The sequence below is a fragment of the Muntiacus reevesi genome, chromosome 5 (genome assembly GCF_963930625.1).
Source record: "Muntiacus reevesi chromosome 5, mMunRee1.1, whole genome shotgun sequence".
NCBI classification, from domain to species: domain Eukaryota; kingdom Metazoa; phylum Chordata; class Mammalia; order Artiodactyla; family Cervidae; genus Muntiacus; species Muntiacus reevesi.
This window is the reverse complement of record NC_089253.1, coordinates 27765319-27791359: the sequence shown is the minus strand read 5'-3', so window position 1 is coordinate 27791359 and position 26041 is coordinate 27765319. Positions and strand designations below refer to the sequence as shown.

The 26041-nt window shown below is 50.6% G+C and overlaps 1 protein-coding gene and 1 non-coding gene across 5 annotated transcripts in view; both read right to left on the bottom strand.

The window, feature by feature from the left end:
* Positions 1–26041, bottom strand: part of PKNOX2 (PBX/knotted 1 homeobox 2) — a 289146-nt gene that overhangs the window by 155341 nt on the left and 107764 nt on the right. Inside the window, exon 1 of one of the 4 annotated variants that reach the window (XM_065937337.1) lies at positions 12099–12121. The exons of the other annotated variants lie outside the window; for them this stretch is intronic. The gene's annotated coding sequence lies outside the window, so the exon portion shown is untranslated. Of the gene's footprint in view, positions 1–12098; positions 12122–26041 lie in introns of those variants that run through there. 4 annotated transcript variants of the gene reach the window in all.
* On the bottom strand, positions 10240–10312 carry TRNAC-ACA (transfer RNA cysteine (anticodon ACA)). The gene has a single exon. It is a non-coding gene; the product is annotated as a tRNA-Cys (tRNA).

Genomic DNA, 26041 nt, shown 5'->3' with positions numbered 1-26041 from the left:
ACTTTAAACATTCATTGGAAGGACTGTTGCTAAAGCTGAGGCTCCAATACTTTGGCCACCTGATGGGAAGAGACGACTCATTGGAAAAGACCCTGATGCTGGGCAAGATTGAAGGCAAAGGAGAAGATGGGCGACAGAGGATGAGATGGTCAGATAACATCACCAACTCAATGGACATGAATTTGAGCAAATTCCAGGAGATAGTGGAGGACAGAGGAGCCTGGTGTGCTACAGTCCATGGGGTCGGACACAGCTTAGCAACCAAACAACATTAGATCAGATCCAAGCCCCTCAGTCTAACTGTCAAGGCTATGGACCAGACAATTGGGTCTTCATTTTTTCAGTTTCACTTCTCAACACCTTATCTCAAGTGGATTTCAGGAAAGAACTGGGAACCTGGGGAAGGTTTTCTCTGCCTAGTGTGAGAGCCATTTTCAAGGTAGACGAGATGTGTAGGAGCACTGTCCTGGGTTCTAGCTTTGACTCTGTTTCTGATTTATTCAACCTATTACCCTCCTGAGGCCTTGGCATCCCCAACTGAAGAAGAGGGGGAACAACAGTCTCCATGACCTTGATCCCCCTCCAGACTGTAGGCTCATGGGACAGAGTATCTGCCTAATAACCTACAGAAAGCACAGGGGCAAGCCTGGATTCCATTCTCCATTGTGTGGCTGACTCACTCCCAGATGGGGCTGCTTCTACTTCTCTCAAACTAGAGCAGATCCAAAGTGGTCAGTCTTCAAGAAGAAGAGTACTGGTTACCTAAAAAGCTGGACCAGTACATGCCCTCACAGAAGATGGGGGACCTCTGTAGTGAAACGGCCATGAATGAGGAATGGTCTGGAGGAGGCTGCTCAGATCTGGGGGTGGGGATGGGCAGAGGCTCAAATGACCTCCAGAAGTCTCTGGTGTCCTCTCCCCAAGGAGGCTGGTCTTGTGGGTTTCCTGAGATAGATGTAGTACAGGCCTGGAATCCATCATTCCCTTCATAACACAAATAATCGCCAAATGCGCTCAAGCACTCGGTAGCCTGGATATTCACTCTAGCAATTCTCTGTGTGGACGGTGATTAGACCATCATTATCTTAATGCTTCTTAATTTATCTTTCTGATTAGCAACTTACCATTTTATTTGCAAAAAATAGCCTTCTGCTGGGTGGAAGCCAGCCGAGCACAGCAGCTGTCATTTTCTCTGTACTAAATCAGGCCAGGCTTAAGTTGGTTCTCTGGTGATGCTATTTCTTGTGTCTTGGCGCTAACACACACCACTATCCATCATGGTTGTTGTAAAGACTCACTCCCGGGGAGGGGGGCTACAGGCTTAGAGGTCACCTCTACCCAAGGAAGGGACACCCCTCCCCGATCCACTCACCCAGGGAAGGACTCCCAGAGTCTGACCCTCATGCTGCCCTTATGGGACAGCCCATGGGGTCCCTGGCTGCTGAAACTACAACTGAGGTCAGTGGTGTGTGGAACAAAATAATAGTTCCCATCTCAAAAGCATATCATGTAAAGCACACGAGCCCCATGATTTCATTTAACTGTCAAAACAACCCAGTACTTGTGTATCACGATTATTTCCATTTACAGATGGAGAGACCCAGGCATAGAGAAGTTACATAATTCATGTAGGACACTGTGACTCGGAAGTGGCAGAGCTAGTTTTGAACAAGAACATTTTCCCTTTTAACCTGACCCTTTCGTTTTCCCAACTTAACCATGAACAAATCATACTGCCTTCTGATTCCTATTTCCTTCCAGAAAATGTCTTCATTGTTTTCCCTGCCTATAACACATGGGTCACAACCCTGGTGTACTGCTGCTGACATTGTCCCTAAGAGATCCATCACATTTATTCTACTTGGAAGTCCAAACCCTACACTTCATATATTCCAACTATCCCTGTCTCCCCCAGAGAGCAGTATACCTAGATATTCATGTACATGAAGGAAGGCAGAGGTTTCATTACTTGACTCCAGAGAAGGTCCTTAGGTAGAGGGAATTCACTGAAAGAGGAGGTGGCTGTAATATTGTGTCTTAACCTCGCCTTGGTTCTTGAGGTGCCATCCACTTAACTATGTATTTTCCTGGGTAACAGGAAATTTGCCCTCACTAAGCACTATCTGGCTTCCCTGATGGCTCAGCGACTGAAGAATCCACCTGCAATGCAGAAGAGATAGGAGACACGGGTTCTATCTCTGGGTCAGGAAGATCCCCTGGAGAAGGGAATGGCAACCCACCCCAGTATTCTTGCCTGGAGAATTCCATGGACCGAGGAGCCTGGTGGGCTATAGTCCATGGGGTCACAAACAGTTGGATATGACGAGTGACTAAGCATACAGCACATGCTCTACAAGACTAGTCTGCTCAGTCCAATACGGCGGTCACTGGTCACACATGGTTATTCAAATCTAAATATAAAATTCAGTTCCTCGGTTGTACCAGCTGCATTTCAAGTTTTTAGTCACTGGATGTGGCTGGTGGCAACCAAATCGGCCAGCACAGATATAGAACATAAATATCATTGCAGAAAGTTATACTGGACAGCATGTGTCTGGATAATTCAGACCTCTAAACCCACTTGGAAGCTTTTGTAAACGAGGTTGGATATCTATAAGGTGCAAATTTAATGGATTATGGTTAACTATTTTCCTTACTTTGGATAGCATTTGTTGTTGTTTAGTCGCTAACTACTGTGTCCAACTCTTCTTTGACCCCATGGACTGTAGCCCAAACCAGGTTCCTCTGTCTATGGCACTTCCCAGGCAAGAATACTGGAGTGGATTGCCATTCCCTTCTCCAGGGGATCTTCCTGATGCAGGGACTGAACCCACATCTCCTACATTAGCAAGCGGGTTCCTTACCACCAAGCCAACAGGGAAGCCCTTGGATGGTAAAGCCTGCACTTTTCAAAGGGTGATCCTGTCATCTGGGAATCCATGAGAAACGGGCATCCTCAGGCCCCATCTCAGACCTGAGTCAGGGACTCTGCAGCTCAGGCAACCTGTACTTTAACGCTCCAGGGATTCTGAATGCTCATCAGGCCCTAGTACATCCTTCAGTATCCCCTGGTGATTGAATCCAGGGCCTCCAAGGACACCCAAATCCGTGGCTGCTCAAGTCTCTTATATACCATGGAATAATAGTTGTATATAGCCTATGCACGTGTGCCTATACACCTTAAATCGTCTCTCGATGACTTACGATATCTAATACAATGTAAATGCCATCTAAAGAGCTGCTGGAGTGCAGCAAATTCAGGTGTGCTCTTTGTAAGCTTCTGTATTTGGGGGAGTGGATATTTTTGATCAGAGGTTGATTGAATCCACATATGAGGAACCCACGCTTTCCGAGGGCTGACTGTGTAGATAAATAATGATGCCACGTGTTCAGAGATTGTTGTGTGCCGGCCATGGCAGTGAGCTCCTACAAGTATTATTCCCCCTTAACCTGGCAACAATGCTGTGAGATAAACATCATAGTCCCATTTCACAGATAAGGAACTCAGGTGCTGAATAGGAAGCATCTAGCCCAAGATCACTGCCCAGTGGCAGAGTGGTAAAGAACCTGCCAGGAATACAGGAGACATGGTTCCATCCCTAGGTCTGGAAGATCCCCTGGAGGAGAACATGGCAACCCACTCCACTATTCTCGCCTGGAGAATCCCATGGACAGAACCCTGGAGGGTTATAGTCCACGGGGTTGCAAAAAGTTGGACATGACGTAGCAACTGAGTATGCACGCACGCAGCCCAAGGTCACACCGCTTAACAGTTGGCAGAGGCAGTTTTCAAACCCAGTTTGATACGACTCCAAAAGCCTGTGCCATAACAGGCCTTGTTTGAAGCAGGCAGAGAGCTTCTCCTGCGAACTGACGGTACTTGGAGATTCTCTCATTTGACAAGTTGAACAGTGAGACCCAAGACAGGTAAAGGGATGAGGTCAAAGTTCCCACAGAGCAGCCATGACAATAGCAGTTTCCCAGCAACAATAGCTCCAAATGGGGAAATGTCCCAAGTGGGGAAATGAGTTGGATTTGGGTAATTCAAAGACCAAGCCTCCACCATTCAGGACAGTGGTCTTTTTCTGGGTCTTTCTAGTTTGGCCAGCCCAAACTCAAGCATCTTGTTTTAAGGGTACATGTGAGTTTAGAGAAATGAATTGCTCTAAAAATAAAGTTCTTCCCTGGAAAACCATGGATTTGTTTTTCTTAAGAGTTCAAGAAAACCTCCCGTGATTGTTATAGGGGATTAGAGCTCAAAATTGCTGTTTCCTTCTTTAATCTCTGTGGTGGTCCCTAGGCTGGCAAGTTGGATTTCACAGCAAAGGAAACACATGATTTGTTTTGTACAAAAGTTATGTTCCTGAAACATTCAACAAACATCCACTGAGCACCTATGTTATCCAGATACTTTCCCTCAGGTCATCTCATTTAATCTTCAGAACAACTCTCTCAGGACTTGTTATTTAAGACAGTGGCTATTATTATTACCTCCATTTAACAGATGAGGAAAGAAGGCTATTCACTGGGTAAGTGGCCAGTCAGAATTCAAACCCAGGTCGGCCCATCTTGCAATTTCTCACTGTTTACAACATACATAAGCTTACTCTGTCTGGCACTGGGGTAAATTAAGTAAGGGACTGGACTCTGGGGATCTGGGGACAAATACAAGAAAATCTCAGGGACACCAGCCTGATAAACACAGAAAAGGAAAGATGTTCATTCTATGTGACAGCAGGTCAACCTCTGGGCAGACTCCAAAGGTATATTTCTAAACGGATTTGTATAAATTGGGCCTGTTTGACATATTCCTAGAATCACACTTGACCGAATCCCATGTCTATATCCCAGGCTCTCAATTCCTTTCCTCCTGAGGCAGGTCTGGGTTGATTCTGGCCATCAACTCCTACAGCCCCAGGGGGAGGCTTGGCCCAAGCAAGTGGTCTGGGCTCCAGAGGATACTGACCTCTGGCAACCCTGATGTGACAGCTGGGCTTGTCAGCCCCAACCAGCAAGTTCTGAATAATCTTTAAAGTGTGAGCAACCCCGGGTTCCAGGAAAGCTGTCTAGCCAGTGTCCAGGAAGCCAGTGGGATCACTCAGATCCCCAGGTCCCTCTGGCTCCCCATCTGTCTTAATTCTCTGCTTGGAGACCCTCTGCCTCCTGGCCTCACACAGACACTCCCAAACCCCCTGCTTCCTGGACAGCAAGCAGGACTGGAAGAGGGAAGGGGCCAGGAATAATCCTTGCACAACTCAGCCACGGAAGTCCAATCGCCCTGGCACCGCAGACAGCCAGACTTTGCCATGCCTGTGCTATCGCCTGCCAAGCTGGGCAGGGTGTGGGGAGCCCAGGAGGACATGTAAGGGGTGAGCACATGAAACTTGGAGCCTCCTCTGTGGGAGGACTCTAGCCAGGTCCTTTACATGGAGCGCCAAATAGAAACATGTATTGCCCCTTCCTCCCCAATACTGCCTGTGACACTCACAAAGGAGCCTACACCAGGGCATCCCGTTAGAACTCAGATCCAATAAGGATTTCCTCCAGATAGTCCAGGTATTCTCTAAATTATGGGGGAAAGCTAGAGAATACCCATCCCCTTCTCTCCCTGACTCAGATTGACCTGGGCTTCTCCTTTCCCAAAATATTTGATGCTAAGAGAACTCCTGGATGCCAGAAAGGAACTTTTTTAGGGGAGACACGGCCTCCATTTGCCTCTGTGCAGATGGCTTGGCCCCCTCCTCCCCTGGCCCTAATTTCCCATTCAAGATCCCCAGTGTCGTTCCCCAGATGCCGGCAGGTTAAGAGGGGTGGTTATAAGCTGAGCTTCAAGCAGCCCCTGGAGTCTGGGTGCAGGTTCAGACTGTCACGAGGTGCATATCAAAGCCGGAGTTTAAAAACTGTACTGGGAATAGTGCAATTATCTCGCTTCACCACATTTCTCAGCCCCGACTGAGGTTTAATTAAAGCCAAGTAAAAACACAGAGTCGCCATTTCAGTTATCACCCCCATTGCATGCTGGTTAAAAAAAAAAAAAGAGGAAAGAAAAAAAAACCCTTTATCAGGGACTTAAAATTTTTTTTCTGTGGGTATCTTCCAGCTCAGTTGGATATTATTCCTTCATAACAGCCACTTTAAAGAAAAAAATATATATTTAATATATATGTATAAAATGAGTTAATCCCCCATAATCTCCTTGAGTTGTACCTAAAACACAGTTTCTTGCAGGTGACCTTTTCAGAAGAGGCTGTTCCTATGGCAACCGCATTGTTTGATTCAGTCAAGAGAAAAATGCTTCATGGAAATGTATTTAATTTTGCTTAATTTGAAGCTGTATTTAACACTTGCGCGGGCTGAAAGGAGAGAGGGGCTGAAAGGCAGGAGTTGGCTCTTTGGGCCACATTCATGGGCATCCTATTCTGAGGTCCCGAGGGCCCCCCAGACACCATAATGCTCTCAGTACAGGCTCCTGGTTCAGGGCTGAGGGAGAGAACTCCGAGTTCTGCAGGGAAAAAGGGACAGGGCCCACGGGGCAGCCGCTGCAATGGTGGGCCACCAACAGCCATTGCAACTTGAATAAAATGCAGGACACACGGGTGGCAAAGCTTTGGACCAAGAGTTAAGGGGCCTGGTGAGGTCTTTGTTCTATTGTGCCCCATGCATGTCCTCACCTGAAACATGAGGCCACTGAATCCGACCACCTCCCAGGTATCTTTTAGTGTTAAGCCTGAGTCCCGTGTGCAAGACTGGTATCGTCAAGCCAACTCTGAGCTTCACGGAAAGAGCACTGGGCTTCGGGTAGACGCACAGTAAATGATTTGTTCGTGTCATCAGACAGGAGCCCGCTCCGGGGCAAACCACAGCCTGGTCCTGGGAGGACTGGGGGCAGGCTCACCCACCGCAGGTCACAGGCGCTGCACCTACTTCTCACCACCCAGGTGAGCCCACAGTCACAGACAGGGTCCTAGAGCGGATAAGCAAGGGCACTCGACTAAGGCGCCCCCGAAGGTGACAGGGCTGGAGCCCTAGGCCAAGCTTTCTGGTTTGCAATGGCACCTCTGCTGTTTGGAGCAAACCACGAGGTGAGACCAAGTGGCCTCCCACCCACAGGTGCTATGATGCCTCAACTCCTTCTGCCTCAGCCTCAGATGAGCAGCACCCATGAACTATACAGGTACCTCTGTTTTAAAAAAATTTTATTTATTCACCTATTTATTTATGGCTGCTCTGGGTCTTTGCTGCTGTGCACGGGCTTTCTCTAGTTGCGGCGAGCAGGGGCTACTCTGTAGTTGCGACTCGCCGGCTTCTCATTGTGGTGGCTTCTCTTGTTGTGGAACACAAGCTCTAGAAAGCCCTGGCTTCAGTAGTTGCTCCGAGGCATGTGAGATATCCCAAGACCAGGGGTCGGACCCACGTCCCCTGCAGTGGCAGGCAGATTCTTAACCATCGGCCACCAGGGAAGTCCTGTACCTCTGTGCTGAGTAAGTTCTAACTCCCCACTTTTTAGCTTTATGATCATGGACAAATCATTTCACGTTATTGGGCCTAAATTTTCTCACCTGAAAAATAAAGGCATTGACTAGGGATATCTAAAATTGCATTCTCTGTGATACAAATCTAATCTTCCATTCCCATATGCCAACAGCTGACGCACGTCCAGTGGTGGACAGGATTAGCCACCCAGATCTTCAGTCACCATGTGGCGCCAACTCCAGCGAGTCAGCCCTTCCGCTGAGGTCTCCCGCTGAGGCCGCCCCTTCCCCATCACAAGCCAAGCATGGCGCTGACACTGTCCTCAACCACAGACTGTGATGACTTTCAGGACAAATCCTGTCGTGCCTCAGCTTCTCACTCCCCCGAATCGCCATCAGTATCCCAGACCTCCCAGATTCGGCATCACCGTGTGGACTCTCAAGTCCATGCTGTGCGTGTCCCCCTAACCCCCTAACCTCCCCTCCCCACATCCTTTTACTGTGGCCTCTAGGGATTCTGGTCCACTCTATTTCCTCCACTTTCTTGCTATAAATGAATCCTGGTGTCCCCCCTCCCACCCCAGGATATATTTTCTTGGAAGCCCTTCTTCCTGGTGGAAGAAGTTTTGTCTCCCACATCCGAAGTTACTTCAGAATGGTAAGATGAGTATGTATCTTCCTTGCTCCTCTAAGCAAGGAAGCTGTCTCAGTTGTCTCTTTTTGCTTTCAAAATCCCAAGCTCATTTGATGAGTTTATCATCAGACTCCGTGACCCTCCCCCTACATACATAACGCCATCATTCTACCAAGTTCCTGGTCCTTCCCCCTCATTCCTGGATGACGAGAGAGCATCATGCTGAATGAGCAGCACTCACATCACTGAGGCTTTCTCTCTACTGTTCCTGCCATCATTGTTGAAGACTCCAACATCCATGAAGATGGTCCGTTCCTCATCCTGACCTCTTACTTCCCGGACTTGCCTTGCTCCAACAAACTTTTGCTCCACTCACAAGGCTTTTTCCTAAGCTTGGTCACACTAATCACTGAATCACCCTCTAAACGAGGATTTCCAACTCTCACTTTCTGACCATCACCACCCTTCTTGGGGCTAGCTTACTCCAACACTCCCACTCCAGTCATTCTCCAACCTTATTAAGATCTCATTTCATCAAAAAAACAAAACACCACTTTTTCTTTTTGTCATCTATTGCTGCCACTCCCCACACATGCCCACTTTCTTCCTTGCCGGGCTCTTGATTCCAAAATCCACACTCCGGTCACCCCCTGGCCAATAGCCCGAAACATCTGGCTTCTCTCCTTCTGCTGTGCTGAGCCGTTAGGCCTCCAGTCTGGTGTCCTAGCCACTTATATGGAGCCTGCACCAGAGCAGCTGAACATCGCTGGAGGAAAAATGACCCAAATTTGCTGACTAGACATGCTACAAACATGACCACAAATCTCACTCAGCACTGTCAGAAAAACCTACTACACTTCCTTAGAAAATTCAATTTCCCAGTCTCCGAGGAAACCATCACACTTCCTTCTCTCCGCTCGAGTCTCCAACATACCCTTCCCTGTCCCGCTCTCCAGCTGATGACCTTGTCGTATATTTCACAGAGAAAATAGATTTCTGTAAGATGAGAACTACCTCATCTTCCCATGGACAAGTCCTTCACTGTATCTGCACCCGAACCCAAATACGCTGCTAGCCCCTCCCCCAAGTTCAGTTGAAAAAGAATCCTGGCTCCTACCCAAGGTCAGCACATTCACTGGGCTCTGAACCCATTCTTCTGTGCTTTTTTGATAACTTTTTTTTTTTTTTTGCAACTTCTCTATTGCATTATCATTTCTCCCTCTTTTCTGAGTCATTTCCACCAGCATGCTAACATACCTCCTTTTAATAAATGCTCCCTGGACCTCGCTCCTCCCTGGATCCCACTTTGTCCTCATTTTCTTTCTTTCTTTTTTTTAAATATGTTTTCTTTATTTTTGGCAATGTGGGCTCTTACTTGCAGCACTTGGGATATTTCATTGCAGAGCTTGCAGTGGTCTCTTGTGGCTTTGGGAACTCCAGAGCACACGGGCTCAGTAGTTGTCACACTCAGTCGGGCTTAGTTGCCATGGGATCTGCTATACGGGATCTGCTATATGGTATGTGGCATCTTTGCAAGACACTCAGGTTCCAGCCCTGGGTCAGGAAGATCCCCTGGAGAAGAGAATGGCAACCCACTCCGGTATTCTTGCTGGGGAATCGCATGGACAGAGGGGCCTGGCAGGCTACAGTTCATGGGGTCACCACGACTGAGTATGCACCTAACATTTTCTCACTGCCATGCTTGTCTCTCATTTACTGACTCTTTCCCTCCCACTTAGAACAGGAGACTCCCTCAAGCAGGGACCCTGTCTTATTTAGCACTATCCCCTGCACCTACCACAGGTCTTGCACTCAGGAGGGACTTTGCATTTGTTGCCTGCCTGCCTGAAGGGAGCAATCTGTGGCTAGGTGTGGGGGCAGAGGTGGTGAGGGCAGGCTCTGCCATCTCACTCACTCTGTGCATGGGGAATACATGGGATGCATTATTACATCTTGGAGTTGGATATTCTCTGAGCAGCCCTGGTTAAAAGAAAAAGAAAGAAAGCGAAGTCTCTCAGTCATGTCCGACTCTTGGAGACCCCATGGACTGCTATAGTCTACCAGGCTCTTCCGTACATGGGATTTTCCAGGCAAGAGTACTGGAGTGGGTTGCTAGTTCCTTCTCCAGGGGATCTTCCTGACCCAGGGATCGAACCTGGGTCTCCCGCATTGTAGGCAGACGCTTTACCATCTGAGCCACCAGGGAAGCCCTGGTTAGCCCTCCACCTAAAGCAGGATTTTCCCTGTATTCAGACATCCCTCTGATGCCAGGTGGTCACTGAGCCTTCTGAGATCCTCGAATGTTCAGTGAGGAAGCCCAGCAGCTGAGAGGGTAGCCTGGGGCCACTGCCCACAGAACCTGGCCTGGGCGGGGCTGTCTCCTCCCCGGGTCAGTACTGTATTCCGTGCCCCACCTCCCGGCCCTCTGAACTCCTTGTTCAACACCCTTGCCTGTGTTCCCTGTGTCTACTTGGTTCTGTAGTTTATCAAACGGTGAAAAAATAGAATAAAAAACAGCCACAGTTGGGGGAAGAACCCTCTGCTGCACGCTGGGCTAGAACCACAGCGGTGATGGAGCCGCATGAAGCACACCCTCCATCCGAGCTCTCCTGAGGACCCCCCTCCTCTGGTAGCTGGGGTGCCTCACTGACTGCTGAACATCCCTCACCCTTCTGGGGTCAGGCGCTCCCTTGCCCGGGACCCTAAGGTCATGAAGACCACGTCGCTAGGGACGTGGATCATTCAGACCTGGGTAAGACTCGGCTCATGTGACCATGGGCAAGTTACCTGGGTCTCTGAGTCTCAGCCGTGAAGCGGGGATATTAATAACACTGAGCTCGAGGGATCAGTAAGAAAGTGAATGAGGCTGTGAATTCAAAGCACCGAGCAGAGCAATGGACATACCGAAAGCCCTCGAGCAATGAGAGTGGCCATGGGTTTTAGGTCCTCCAGTTCCACCCTCTGGCTCCGGAGCCTGGTAGCACATCCCCTTCCCCACGGTTGGGAGGAAGGAACTTCTCATCGGGCCTCACCCTGGTCTGACTGGGAAGGGGAAGATTCTCCTTCTGCTGGCACTGCTCCTGGGAGGGGACCGACCTAGGGGAGTCTCAGAGAGTACATTCCCAGAGGATCTGGGTTAATCACGCCCACACTCTCTTGAATCTCACTGCTTAACAAGGAGTTAGAACTTACCCAAGTCTTTGTTGATTATGGGAGAAAAAAACAACAACAAAACTGCAAAATGTTAGAGCTGAAAGGATCCTCTCTGGGCTCCCAGAAATCATCTAGTCCTGCCTTCTCATTTTAATAATTAGGAAACTGGAAGGAATTCCCTGGTGGTCCAGTGGTTAAGACTCCACGCTTCCAATGCAAGGGGCAAAGGTTCCATTCCTGGTCAGGGAACTAACGTCCTGAATGCTATAACCAAAGATCCCGCATGCTGCAGTAAGACCAGGTGCAGCCAAATAAATAAATAAATAAATAAATAAATATATATATATATATTTTTTTTTTTTCTTTTCTTAAAAAAGGAAACTGGAGCCCACAGGCCCCCACAAGATCACACAGCAAGAGCTGGAGCCTCCTAACTCAGGACAATACCCTGCCCACCTAAGCTTGGTCCCAAATTCCCTCCCACTGTAGAAAACCACGTGCAAGGCATCAAACCACAAGGGACTTCACTCCTAAGTGGCTCCATCCAAGCCAAAGCCGAGAAACTCTTTCTCTGCCCTGTTTCTCCTCACCCCTTGAGGAAGAAAGTGATGGAAGGGGATTTTCCAGGAGAGAGGGCAGCACCATGCCAAAAGGGCTGGCAGCGGAGACCCTGGGCCTGCTTCCTGCTGGCCTCTGCACCCCTGGTCTCTCTTTTTCCATCTGCCCACCCCTCCTTTTTCATTCTCCTCTTTTCTCGTTTCGCCTGGGCTGCCTACCTTTTCGGCTGTTTGCTCAGAGCTGGGCTCTGTTTGCTGAGCCGTTATTCATTTTCATATTACCTGGGATATTTTCAGCTGCTCCTCTGGGTTTTTAGGAGAATTTCAAGCGGCGAGAAGCAACGTGGGCTGCAAAGGCAAACACACATCCATGACCTCTGAGCCTCCCGGGGAATTTGTGCATCTTATCAGCTGCCTTCCTGACCAGCACGGCCACTGTCTCCTGGCCTGACGCTCAGCCCCCTCGCCCTGGGCTTCTGGGGAGCAGGGCACACTTTCAGGGAGACAGGCTGCAAGATCTCATAAATCTGAGATTGAGGCAGAGGGCTGGCTTGGGTCAAGGACATGCAAGGCCTTTGGCCCTTCCTCCCCTTGCAGGACGGCCTCCCTGCTCCATGGCCAGAACCCAGAGAGAGCATCTCAGAAGTGCTTTCATCACCTCTCAAACAGGGGAACAGCAAGGCATCCGGAGACGTCGATTCCCCCTCTTCCTCCAGCCAACAGCTTCCGGAAGGCACTATTCACTGCCCCAGCCCAGCGCTGGAGGCCCAGGGAACAGGTGGGAACGGCAAAGGAGGGGGACACCAGGGAGAAGAAGGTTGCTCCTCGGGGGGCTGCTGAAGCTTTGCCCCCTGGACTCTATTTACTTGGCAAGATCAAAGCCTGAGGAAGAGCTCCTTAATCCTCAGCCTGGTCCCTGGTGGAAGGGGACCCAAACCCCTCACATTAAAGAGGGGGGCACCAAAGGATACAGGCAGTCAGAGGGACCTGGGGTATAAGATCAGATCTTGCCTGAGTCTTAGCCAGCCCATGGATTACTCATGTGACCTCGGCAAGTCAAACGTCCAGCATCTCAGTCATCTCAGTTAAAAACCTGGGATGAGGACCCATCTCCGGGTTAATGGGAGCATCAGTAAGTGATGAAGGGCTTCGGAAATGTCATAGATTACTCATCCAGAGTCAGACATTCCATCAGCCGATCAATCATCCAGGATCGAGAATCAGCCCCGTCGAGACAGATGCACGGAAAAACACCTGCCGTGCTGTCCTCACGGCCCCGCTCTCAGAGACTCAGAGGCACCGCGGCTGCCAGCTCTCATCTCTGCCCCTCCTCCAGGGCTCCATGCAATTTGTTCCAAATGTTCCAGGAGACTAGGCGAGAGGCCTGGGTTATTGGATGTCAGGTTTAATAAAAGGCCCTGAGCGACTCTGGGCTTGTCATGCTCTCTAGCTTTGTCACCATAGCACTGGTGGCCCTGGCCCTGAAACTCCGGGCGCTAGACATCAGGAAAACAAGAGCGGGTTTTATCAACAGGCCAAGGGATGAGTGGTGCATCTGTCCTGGGGGGACGGGCAGCGGCAGCCTCCCCATCAGCACACTGGGCCCCTCCGAGGCTCCAGCTGCAGTTACCTCACTTCTGGGCTCCGTGGGCTGAGTGAGTGCAGCCAGGAACAGGCCCATGAGCTGGAGCAGGGACTGCAGAGGAGATGACTCCTTAAAGAACCGGTGGGTTTTTTTTTTTTTCCCTTGAGGAAGTCATCAAGTTACTGCTACATTTCCCCTAACTCTGCTAGTTTTGTGATAGCACAGGCATTGATGGACTGAGTAGAACTGAAACCAGAGCCTCGGGGGTCAGGAATCAAGTCTCCTCTGAAAACCAAGCTCCCCGAAGAGTATCTAAGGCACAGAGTCTGCTTGGTGAGTATTGAGTGAATGAATGAATGAGACGGGAGGGGCTGAAAGCTGAGCCAGGCATGCACTCCAGGTGCAAGTGATGGGAGAGAAAGTTCACTCAGAAAATTCGAACACAAAACACGTATCCAGGTAGCATTCAACATCCGAGAAGTCCAGAAAGAGATTATGAATCTCTTTACACATAGGACATGGTGGAAGAATGGGAAAGTGTTCTTATAAAGTCAGAAGCAAGACAAAAGACTGACAATGAAGGTGCATATATAGCCCAGAGCCTGGCTAGAGCCCAGTCTGAGGGTAGCAGCCTGTGACCACTGCCTTAAGGGGGGAAGGTGACACGCACAGGGCAGCAAAGTTATTCACATCTTCCTGTCCCTCAGCCCCTAGAAGGGGCTCAGTCCCCTGTGAAGGACACAGAAATCATGCTACTGGGCATCATTGTCTAGAACCTTCTGTTTCATCCTCAAGCCAGCGGAGGCTCAATCTCTTTGATCCCAGTTAAGTGAGAGCCCCTGACAGGCCTGGAAAACCCTTCCCCTTGGTCAGACGTCACCTACCCCAAATAGCCCACGCCTGTCACACACCCAGAGCCAGGCGCCTGAGTGTAGGAGAGCGGGTGTCAGTTCCGGCTTCCATGTTTCTTCCTATCATCCTATTTTGGGAGACAGAAAATGCAAGAGCATCTAGGAAGGTGGGCAGGGAGCTAGGCACCACTTGTTCCAGCTTTCTCCTCAATGAAATTCCAGGCTGGGGAGGCCATACTGGCCTTCCAGATCACAACAAGTAACACATGGCTAAGTACAAAATAGAGATTTTTCCAAGGCATTTGTTATCCTCTCATTATCCTCTACCCCACCAGCCAGTTCATGAGAGTCTAGACCACAAGTAAATTGGAGATTTTAAGCTTGGCAAGGCATGTTGAATGAAGATATGATGCCAGGCCTGAGGACAATTTGAAAAGCCACCCAGTGGGGGAGAGACTGACAAATGCTACATTAAAACCAAAATTGAAACCCTCAGGACTTCAGCCCAGAGTCTAGACCTTTAGGATGACGCGTGGCAGGGCGGGTCATGGCTGGATCAGACTTCAAGTGGAGCCACTCGCCTCCTGCAGAGGGAGGACCACACTGGGGTCCAGGAGCAAAAGATGCGGATGTCACTCACCTGGTTCTCAGGATCCCTCCTCAGGATTTAGCAAGGTTGGGTTACATCCAGAGGCATCAAGAAATCCAGAAACACTGAGCTATTCAAATACTAGACCTTGAAGCCTGGAGGTGGAGTGGCTCTCCTACAAGTTCCTCGAGGGCCTAGAAAGATTATTAATGGGAGAGGGGATGTGCAGAGGCAAGGGGGAACAGTCAGGACCCTGGGACATTCTCCTCTCCATCACCTGTCTCACTTGCTGTCGCATCTCTAGTGCCAACGACAATGCCTAGCACAGAAGAAGCACTCAGTAAACTAAAAAAAAAAAATTAGATGAATACAAGCAAGAACCCTGATCTCTAGGAAACTGTTGGCCAGTCCTTCGTGGGAACTCACCTAAACAAAACCCAACCTAAGGACTGCCACCACACCCTGCCTCCACCCCCAAGATCTAAGAATGCCTACATCTCTTAAGTCCCAGCATCCTGAAGGGATGGATGGAAGCAGGCTACCAAATGCACTTGAAGAGACCTTGGCCATCCCACCTCCTTCTAGCCTCACTCTCAGTCCCATGCTGGGCAGTGGACACCATCTACCTCCATCAACTAAACACACACGTAACCAATGGCCAAAGGGTCTTCCCCTCAGAGATTTGTCACATCTCTGCGAGTGTGAGCAGGCAGGCTGGATTCTCCAGCCCTGGCATTAATTGTAGCCCATGTGCTATGATTACAAAGTGGAATTAAATGACAGGCCAAATTAAAGAGTTATTTTTTCTAATAAATATTTTGCATAGGATGTGTTTATAACGGCATTAATTATTTATGCTGCCATATAGAGAAAGCATAAATATAAAGAGAGAGAGAGATCAGACAGTTCCTGTAGGAGAAATAAAATGAAAATTTCCATCAGGATGATGAATACCTGCGGGGTTCTTTGGGGGTAACTTTGGGCTGGGGCTGGGGGGAGGGTGGAAAGAGGGGGACGGCTCGAGAACAAATCTGACAAACAGTTATCGAGGCTTTTGAAAGAGGAATACGTTAGAAATGAAAGTGAGTACAGAAAGTTTAAATATTTAATACCTGCATTAATTCTAATTCACACTTTCTTTATTTTTCAGATTAAAAATTTACAAGAATTCCCATCTCTTTCATCGTTCTCCTCTCGTGAGACACTTCTCGGTCACAGTTTCAGGGACCTCATTTAGCAGCACACTGTAGAAAAGGGCATGAGATGGTAGCACCTCCATCCCCCCACCACATGGCACATCCCCCACTGGCAGTTCCCCCAATGCCACCCCAAGAGGCTACAGTTGTTGGCCTCTGGCGCCAGGATGACTGATGGAACCAAAGCCACTTCCTGGCCTCCGCAGCTCATCCCAGAGATGGCCACGGAATTCTCAGAGATGACGCAGCCACCTTGTGGGTTTAAAGTGCTTGCCCATGTCCAGACCTTGAGGGTAGAGAAGAAACACCACCACTGAACTGATTCCTCCTTGAAGCAAGAGATTTCTGTCACATAGAGCCCAGAACCCCTGCCCTCCAGGAGGTTTTGTTTTAAGGCCTTCCAAGTTCTATATGCTTTAAGTGATGTTGCTGCAAGCCAGAGTTAATTTAGATGCAAGGGAGGAATAACTTCCTGAAGATCTGAAGGTTGCAGTTGAGAGAGTAAAATTCTGCATCTGTTCCAGCTCCCAGCTTCAGGCCCAGCCTCCAGCCCAGCATTAAGCTGGTGAGCAAAGTCTGCTCATAAGAATAATAAAACATACATCCATAAGCTTTGAAAAGGGAGTTTCCCACATCACATTTTAATACTCTAAACAGCATATTAAAAAGCAGAGACATTACTTTGCTGACAAAGGTCCATATAGTCAAAGCTATAGTTTTTCCAGTCATCCAGTCATGTATGAATGTGACAGTTGGACTATAAAGAAGGCTGAGAGCCAAAGAATCGATGCTTTTGAACTGTGGTGTTGGAGAAGACACTTGACAGTCCCTTGGACAGCATGGAGATCAAACCAGTCAATCCTAAAGAAAATCAATCCTGAATATTCATTGGAAGGACTGATGCTGAAGCTGAAACTCCAATACTTTGGCCACCTGATGCAAAGAGCCAACTCATTGGAAAAGACCCTGATTCTGGGAAAGACTAAAGGCAGGAAGAGAAGGGGACAGCAAAGTGGGATGTTGGATGGCATCACCAACTCAATGGAAATGAATTTGAGCAAGCTCCGGGAGATGGTAAAGGACAGGGAAGCCTGGCGTGCTGCAGTTCATGGGGTTGCAGAGTCGGACATGACTGAGCAACTGAACGACAACAACAACATCAAATTTGACCCCACAGTGTCATAAAGTGGTCAAAGGGTTGTTGGGAGCCTTCATTTTAGACACAGGAAACCCAGGTTCTGAAAGGCCATGTGACAGGTTCAAGGTTGTCTACTCCAAAGCAAAATTGCTCCCACTGTTGTAAGGAAGCAGCTTCACCAGCAACAAGGTTCCCAGACACTAGGTACAGAGGGAAAGGGGAAAACAGACCGAGAGGTGCTTTCTGAGCCCACACCCTGACTTTGGAGCAGCAGTCGGCCTGGTGACATTTGCAGAGATGGGTACGATACAGGGGCAGTGACTGCTCTCTGCTACTGGGTCCTGGCCCCCATGTTCCTCCTGAGGCTCCTGTGACCCTTAGGCCAGAGACCCTCAGAGGAGAGCTGCCGACAGAGCTGTCTCAACATGTCTCTGACCCTCTGGGCTTTAAGTTGTCAGACACCCATGTGGCATTTTCTCCTTTTCTCTCCCGGAGCTCTCTGCCTCCTCCCATCACTCAACACAAACTCCCGTACAAAACACCTTCATAAATAGTGCTGATTAGCTCCTTGTTCTAATCAGGCCTCTGCTCAAAGACAATACCCTGCCCCCAGCCCCCCTCCTCCTCTTGTGTAGACCAATCCACAGAGTGCCTGTAAATCAGCAGAGAAAACACACACACCACACACACACACACACACGCACACACATGCACACACACACACAGGCTCCTCCATCAGAAAGCTGAGCAGGAAACCGCCTGTGGTGGGATCGGAGCTTATCGATCTGATGCTGGAAGATGTTTGGGGTTGTTTGTTGTTTCCACTCCAGATACCCGCTGGAGCAGGGCCAGCCCTTACATGAGATGAGCAGAGCTAGAATCATCCAGGGGACAGAATCTTCCTTCTTCCTCTTTCTCAGAAAGCCTGCTTCTGGAAGGGCAGGGGGAGAGAGGCCCCAGCAGGTAGAGGGCAGGACCAGAGAAGCTGAGGAAGGCTGGCTTCAGGGACATTCCTCTCCAAGTACATCCTTCGGTTCACTCCAGGGACAGGAGGGAGGTCTGCATGAGCACGTGGAGACAAGTCTGGTAGACCAGCTGCTCCAACTTCACCAACGGGTCTACCCACCCTTCCCAACTTTACTGGTTGTGAACTTTTCAGATGATGACGGGGGAATGGAGGTGGCAGAAAAGAAGGGATTGGGTTGGTCAAAAAATTCATCCAGGTTTCTTCATAACATCTTACGGAAAAACCCAAATGAGCTTTTTGGCCAACACAATTATTTAGCCAAATGAACCTGCTGACCAGGGTCTATGCTGCGCTCAGATGTCAGTATCAGATCTGGTGACAGTGACAGCAATCACAGAGCTGACACCTTGCAGGAAGAGAACCCCTTTCACCGAAGGCTCTGAATAGCCTCCCTGTCACCGACATAAAAGCCAAAAGCGAGAAACGATGTTTGCAGAAAGCGCGCTTCTAAGATCCTAGCACAGCGAGGAGCACATTAAGGCATTCTTGTTTTTCTCATTTCTCTCTATTCTGCCCTCATTTCCCCTCATTTCCGTGTGCTAACTAAAATGATTTAAAGCCTGAGTCAAGAGTCGGAAGAAAGCGCTGAGGCCTTTCCTACTCCCCACTCCCACCCCCAGGTCTTGTGTGTAGATGTGTTTTGCTGCTATAAGAAAAAGGGGCGGAAAACAGGTAAGAAATTCTGCAGGTGATGTGAAGAGCTACCTACTGCTTTCTGAAGAACAAATGCCCACTTTCCACCTCTATACTGCTGCTGCTACTGCTAATTCGCTTCAGTCGTGTCCGACTCTGTGCGACCCCATAGATGGCAGCCCACCAGGCTCCCCCGTCCCTGGGATTCTCCAGGCAAGAACACCGGAATGGGTTGCCATTTCCTTCTCCAATGCATGAAGGTGAAAAGTGAAAGTGAAGTTGCTCAGTCGTGTCCGACTCTTAGCGACCTCCATACCCCCAGCCAAACCCCTCCAAAAAAGCAGGTCTGTCCTGTAGTCTGTCTCTAGTAAACATTTCACTTGCTCAGGGAGAGTAAAAAGTTCAAAAGTAAAGGAAACCATAATGGCTAAATGCCCTCCAGAAACAGTGAGATGTGTACCCACTCAGAGACGTTTTCCTGGAAATGATGTAAAATGAGAACGCAAAGGATTGGGGTCAGGAGGCTGAAAAACTGTGTGACCTTGGATAAGTCGCTTAACTTGTCTGAGCTTCAGTTTTCTTCCCGCTAAAAATAAAGAACTCTTACCTCTCGGGGGTTTCATTCTTCTAAGCTGAGACTTACTGAGTTCTTACATGTTGGCACTGTCATTACCGTATCATTTAGTTCTTTGAAGAATCCTGTGAGCATGAAACTATTTCTTCCTTCTGAGAGATGGGATAACTGAACGAAGGGCTGACGGAGGGAGCCCAGCTGTTCTGCTTCACGGCCAGTTCTCCGGTCCATCACGGCTGTCCCCTGACGGGCAGATGTGGGCATGCTCACACAACGTGTTTGGAAAATTTAAAGGCTGGTGAATGTGAGGTGTTATTTCTGAGAGTTTGGACAGTAAAGAGAGGAGGATGGCACTTCTCCTTTTTTGGTTTAATTTATTTATTTTTGGCTGCTCAGGCTTTTCTCTAGTTGCGGCAAGCAGGGGCTACTCCCTAGCTGCGGGGCCTGGCCTTCTCATTGTGGTGGCTTTTGCTGCAGTTCCTGGGCTCCAGAGCCACAGGTTCAGGAGTTGTGGCCCATGGGCTTAGTTAGTCTGCAGTATGTGGGATCTTCCTGGATCAAGAATCGAACCCATGTCTCCTGCATTGGAAGGCAGATTCTTTATCACTGAGCCACTAGAGAAACCCCTGCTCTTTTCCTTTTTTAAGCTTCACCACTCACAGTCCTTCTTCTAGATACTTGGGAGCCAGAACTTTCTCCTCCCTTGGTTCTAGAAGCACTGCCTCACTTTTTAAAGCAGTAAAACCACAGATGACCCATGAGCCTTGGGTCGGGGGTGGGGAGGAGATGGGGGTTGGGGTGGAGCCATGAGGGCTTCCCTCCCTCGAGAAACCTGAGATATCCCAGCACAGTGCTTCTCCACTCCCACCCTGGCTCTCAAGGGTCCAGGGTGAGACCTCTCCCCGTACCAGACACCAGTGTCTCCATCTGGAATGGAGATAATCTGAGCAAAGCTGAGCAGCCAGCCAGCGGGAGGTGGTGGGGAGGGAGAGCAGGAGGGCTGAGCCCAGGGTCGGGGTGTGGTCACAGGACCATCTGTGGTGCCAGGAACATCTCAGATGTTCAGATGTGGGGGAAGAACCTCAGATGTTGAGGAGCAACTTGGAAGGCCTTGGAACGTCTGGTACAGGCCGATGACTGCCAGGTGGGTTTGTTCATAGGATGTGTGCTAAGGGTGCCATGGTCATAAATGTTTAGGAAGCCCTAGGTTAAACTGGGTTGTCTTGCATCCTGAACTTGATCAAGTCTTTAAAATGGTAAGGAGCCCTGTAACTCTGCAGAAGGAATTGTTTAGGCAGCGTTTCCCAAGTTTGCTGGGCTTCGGAGCTCTCCCCTCCCCGCCCCCCGCCCCCCACGGAGCCCACTGTCTGCAGAGCCCACTTTGGGAAGTGCTAATCCAAGGCAACATGCCCATTTCACAGATGGGGCCAGAGGGGGACGGGAACTCACGCAGCTTCTAAAACTGGTCATCTTCCTGAATGCCCCTCATCCCCAGGGGCTGAGAATTCCTCCACACCTGTTTCCGGGGACTAGGGGAATGTGTCCGGCTGCAGCTGTGTGTGTGGAAGAAAGGACATCTGTCCCCTCCTTTTATGGGGGTGAGATGGTAGATGGGATGAGGGGAGGAGAAGGAAGAACCAGGCCCTTTGAAAGTGCAGAACCGTTGATCAGAAAAGATGAGCAAGACAGCTGGACAGGTCACTCTGGGAACTCTACGCCTCCCCAGGCCATAGCAGGCACCACCCCAGTCACTTCTCAGGACACCAAGTCCTAGCCCTGTGCCTAACCCTGAGGTTATCAGGCCTGCTCAGAGACACCAGCCCTGACCCCCAGTTTCCCCAGTTGCTAATAGCTTCCTTCTGGAAATAAACTTAAGTCCAGCGACAAGGGCCCTATGGCCCCCAAGTTCCCAGGGGCCTGAACTGTGTTCCAAGGGGCCTGGGGAAGAAGCTCTGGCCTCCCTCACTGTTTCTGGACTTGAACAGCGAGCCCAACCAGGGAGAGGAAGGAGGGGAGGAGCGATGCCCTCTGCCCAGAAATGGAGGTCTGGTGCCCCCATGCCATCCCATCCCCACACAAAGCACCGCCCCCCCCAACATGGATCAAGGTCCCTGCGAGTGTCTAATCCATCTGTTCTCCTCTATTGAGTCTCCCTTTCCAAAAATGTCAGGCGTGGCTCCAACCTGCTCAGGTTAAGGGAGTTTATTCCTAAGGGGCTTGAGAAAGGTGACCTTTCCCATCCTCTGAACATGTGGGGGGAACAGACTCTGACCCTGTCTTCCCCAGAGCTCACTGAGGGTGGGCGGGTGGAATTCCGATGGTCCTGGAGGAGTGGGATGGAAGGGTGCCTAGATGGAGGCCAGCAAGCCCCCTCCCCCGCCCATCCTACACCATTCCGGAACTTTCTCCTCCCAGCTCTGAGCCCAGCCAAAGCAGCTGTAATCCAGACAAAGACCTGATACGTCCAGCCAGGCCGAGCTGGGCGGTCTGTGGACGAGTGGGCGTGGGAGGGTGGCAAAGAGCAGGGGGCGAGGGACAGCCAGAACCGGAAGAGAGTCCGCCTGCCCTGTCCTCCTGGTCCACGCCCTTTGTGCTGGAGATAGCCACTTTCTGCAGGGGGTGGGGGGGCCAATTGGCCCTCAGGCAGCCTTTCCCCCTCCTGCTTTGCTCCTCAGCCACATGCCCTTGGGCTGAGCTAAGTCCAGAACCTGGCTGAGTAGGGGAATTGTTCTGAGAAAGTGGCCCGTTGGCTGGTTGCTATGGAAACCGACATACCACAGCGCTGACCCTGGAGAGGTTTAGCACGCTCCCCCAGCAGGGATGCCAGCAGCTGGACTGCAGCTGTTACCGCGTAAGTGGGGGCTGGAGCCTCCGCCAGCAGTCCCTGCTGTTTGCCTAAACTGGTCCGGGCAGCAGATCCCTTCCCTGTGCTCCCCCCACCTCCCAGTTCTCACACAGCCTCCCCCTCCTGCAGCCCAGGGAGGAGGGGGGAGCGGGGGGGGCACACACCAGCGAAGCATTCTTGAAAAGTAGTGCCACATTCTCCTATTGCGTTTCTGGGGAAACTGAGGCCCACAGAAAAGGGGGTTTGGCACACAGGTGCCGTGGATCTTCACTTATGCCCCTCTTGGTACAAATGGGCATGCACCGTAGGTCGTCCGCTCCTGCAGACACTTAACCCAGCATCACTCTCAGACACAAGCCTGGGGTCGAGGGGGCGTCACTGACAACAAAAGAAGCACCAACCAGTGATCAGAGAAACAAAAAGCGGAACACACAGAGAAGGAGTGAGCCGGGGAGCCGTGGGAGAGGCAGACAGGTCCGAGGGGCAGAGTCAGAGATGGGAAGAAGAGAGGGGTGATGAGGTGCCAGAGGACAGCCTAGGTCTTGGCTAGTTCTGACCCACCCCAAGCATGTGGCCTTTGAGGACAGGTGGTGGCTCAGACGGTAAAGAATCTGCCTGCAATGCAGGAGACCTGGGTTCGATCCCTGGGCCAAGAAGATCCCTTGGAGGAGGGCATAGCAAACCATTCCAGTATTCTTGCCTGGAAAATCCCAGGGACAGAGGAGCCTGGTGGCTAGAGTCCATGGGGTTGCAAAGAGTGGGACACAACTGAGTGGCTACTTTCACTTCAGGGGAGGGGTAGTGGTGGAGGGCAAAAAAACTGGTTTCAGGGCAGCACCTCCAGCCATCCCACAATGCCTGGAGCTCCCCAAGTGGCCCCAAGCAAACACGCCAACCTGCCTCCCCTCCAAGAGTGAAGCTTCAAGACTCAGGCTGGACGCTAGACAAACCCCCTGCCGGAGAGGTGAGATGGCTCTCTCTGCCCACCCCCCTCCTCCACCCGTTAGCTGGCCATCCTCCTGTGGCAGCCAGAACACAAGCTCCTTTCATTCTGAGGTCTGCCTCACACCCGGCTTGCTCTGACCCTCATCCCCAACCTCAAAGGTCACTCAGACCCACTCCCTCCCCCACTTCCCTTCCTCTAGAACCGGGTTGTGAGCAGGCAGCCCCCTCCTCCCCTCTAGTACCCCTGTCTCACCGCTCCCCAATGAGTTTACACCTTCTTCAAAAATCCTCCCCTCCAGCCACCCTAAAATCGTTGGTTTCAGATGACTGGGGGGCCACTCTGCACCCCTTCTCCCTTCTGAACTACCTCATGGAGACCAGGCCCTGGGGCAGCAGCTTGCTTTTGCACTGACCACCTTGAAAACTCCAGTCTCTCCAGTGAGTGATCCCCGCTGTGTTTGCAGCTCCGACAAGTACAGCATCAGAGCCGGTGTCATGTCCACTGGCCCAGCCCTCTGCCTACCGAGCAAGACCAGCTGTGTACATTTGGGCCCTTGGCCTTGACTTGGGGGTGAGCAGCACTGGAGCCTGCCCCTGGCCAGCGAGGTCATCGGAGAGTGTTTATTGAACAATGACCCAGCACTGGGCCCTGTGGGTGTGGTGGTGAGGGGAGCACATGCAAGAAATCTCGGGCAAGGATCCCCTGTCCAGAAGTTTGCAGTTTTAATAAACAGACAAGATGGACCTATCACAGGAAGCAGACAGATCAGCGCTCACCAGCACCTTGCATATGATGCCACGGGTGCTGAGTCCCCACTTTTGGGAGAAGAGCTACCCACGGGGAGGGTCCCTGCCCACTGCCCAACGCCAAGTGCAGACACTCACTCAGCATCGATGCTCAGGATCTTTGCACAAAGCGTGGTGGTGAGGGTGAAACCCGATCCACCAAACCCTCCCAGTGGTGCATCTCTGGCCAGAGCTGGACATAAGACACAAGCAGCGGAAGCAGCAACATCCCAGGCCAACAGTGAGCATCTCTTTACCTTCTCACCAGCCCACCCAAGAAGTGGGCCAGGACCCGAGGTGTGACTCACTTTAGGACTTGGTCACATTGCACCTGAATAATGAGCGGCATGTACAGTTTCCATCATCACTGTCTCATTTATATCTGTACCATCTCCTACCAGGTGGTGCCATTTGACACCCACATAACAGATGAGGGCAAAGAGGCCTAGGGAAGTGAGGGGCTGCACACAGCAGAGCTAGAATTCAACTGAATCCTTTGCGTCCTTCCCACATGGGTCAGTCCACTTTCCATGACCGCGGGGCCTCTCTGGTAGTTTTCTGTCTCTCACAGAGTCTAGCACAGGTCAGCTGGTCAGTAAGCCTCTCTTGCATAGCAGGAAAGCACCAAGTCGCCCTGAAGGTTACAACAAGGCGTGTTCTGTTGCATCCATGTGCATGGGGTGGGGGGGTTCTGATAGAGGATGCAGCCCACCCTGTGGTTGTGGTCAGCTTCCCAGGAGGGTCCCCCAGCTGCCGAGCTGCCTCTTTGAAGGGACAGCGGCAAAGGAAACAGAATTCATTTTAAGTTGAATTTGCTTCTAAAACGTCTCCAAACTCTCAACCCAAATGAGCAGCAAACATCATTCTGATTAAAAAACCAAAAATCGTGGAGAAGGAAATGGTAACCCCCTCCACTATCCTTGCCTGGAAAAAATTCCGTGGACAGAAGAGCCTGGAGGGCTAAAGTCCACGGGTCACAAAGAGTCAGGCACAACTGAGCATCTCAGCACAGCACGCATGCAACGAAGACCCAGCACAGCCAAAAATAAATAAATGAATGAAATTATAGTTTCAAAGAAACAAAAATTGGAGGCGAAGGGTAGGTGGGAGATGAGGAGCGAGGTGGGACAGTCATCAGTGAGCAAGCTTTGTGAGGAAGCGCAGAAGTTCAGCAGGAAGATGACATAGGAGGCCAGGCAGGCCCTCAGGCACGCTCCCCACAGCGAGGCCCACAGCCAAGCATGTGTCAGCAAGGGAAGGTGGGCTCTCCCCAGGGTCCTGAGAGGAGGAGATGCTGAGGGTGCCCTTTGGCTGGAGCAAAGCATTGAGAAGGAGAATCCGGGAGGCCAGGCTGAGTGACCAGGAGCTGGACCACAGCGCCTCATCCGTCTGAGCAGATGCCTGGGGAGCACTGGGCACTGGGGCAGGATGGCTGGGACACAGAGAGGCACGCAGGGTGCCTGACAGAAACAGACCAAACCCTGCGTGCACGTGGATTGATCTAGAACCAGAACCCCAAGCTGGAACAAAAAGGCCACTTTATTTATTTATATTTTATTGGTCACTTATTACAGGTAACTTTAAAATGCTGGAGCTGATGGGGATTTTAGGGATCACTTTGTACATGGACCCTAGAACACAGTATGTGTTTTAGCGCTCAGTCGTGTCCAGCTCTGTGAAACCCCACGGACTGTAGCCCTCCAGGCTTCTCTGTCTATGGAAATTCCCCTGACAAGAATACTGGAGTGGGTTGCCACTCCTTTCTTCAGGGGATCTTCCTGACCCAGGGCTCAAACCCAGTTCTCCTGCATTGCAGGTGGATTCTTCACCGTCTGAGCCACCAGGGAAGCCTGAGAACACAGTAGGTGCCCCCCAAATGTTGGTTGAATGAATGGAGAGAGAAGCAGAGCTCTGACCCTGTAGCTAATCCTCATCGTGATGTGCTGAGACCCTGAGACATTGACAAAGCTTTTGAAGCATGCAGGAGAAGAGTGTATGCTGTACACTCACTAACGGCCTTTCAGGGTTGGGTTTGAAAACCAGTGCCCTGCTTCTG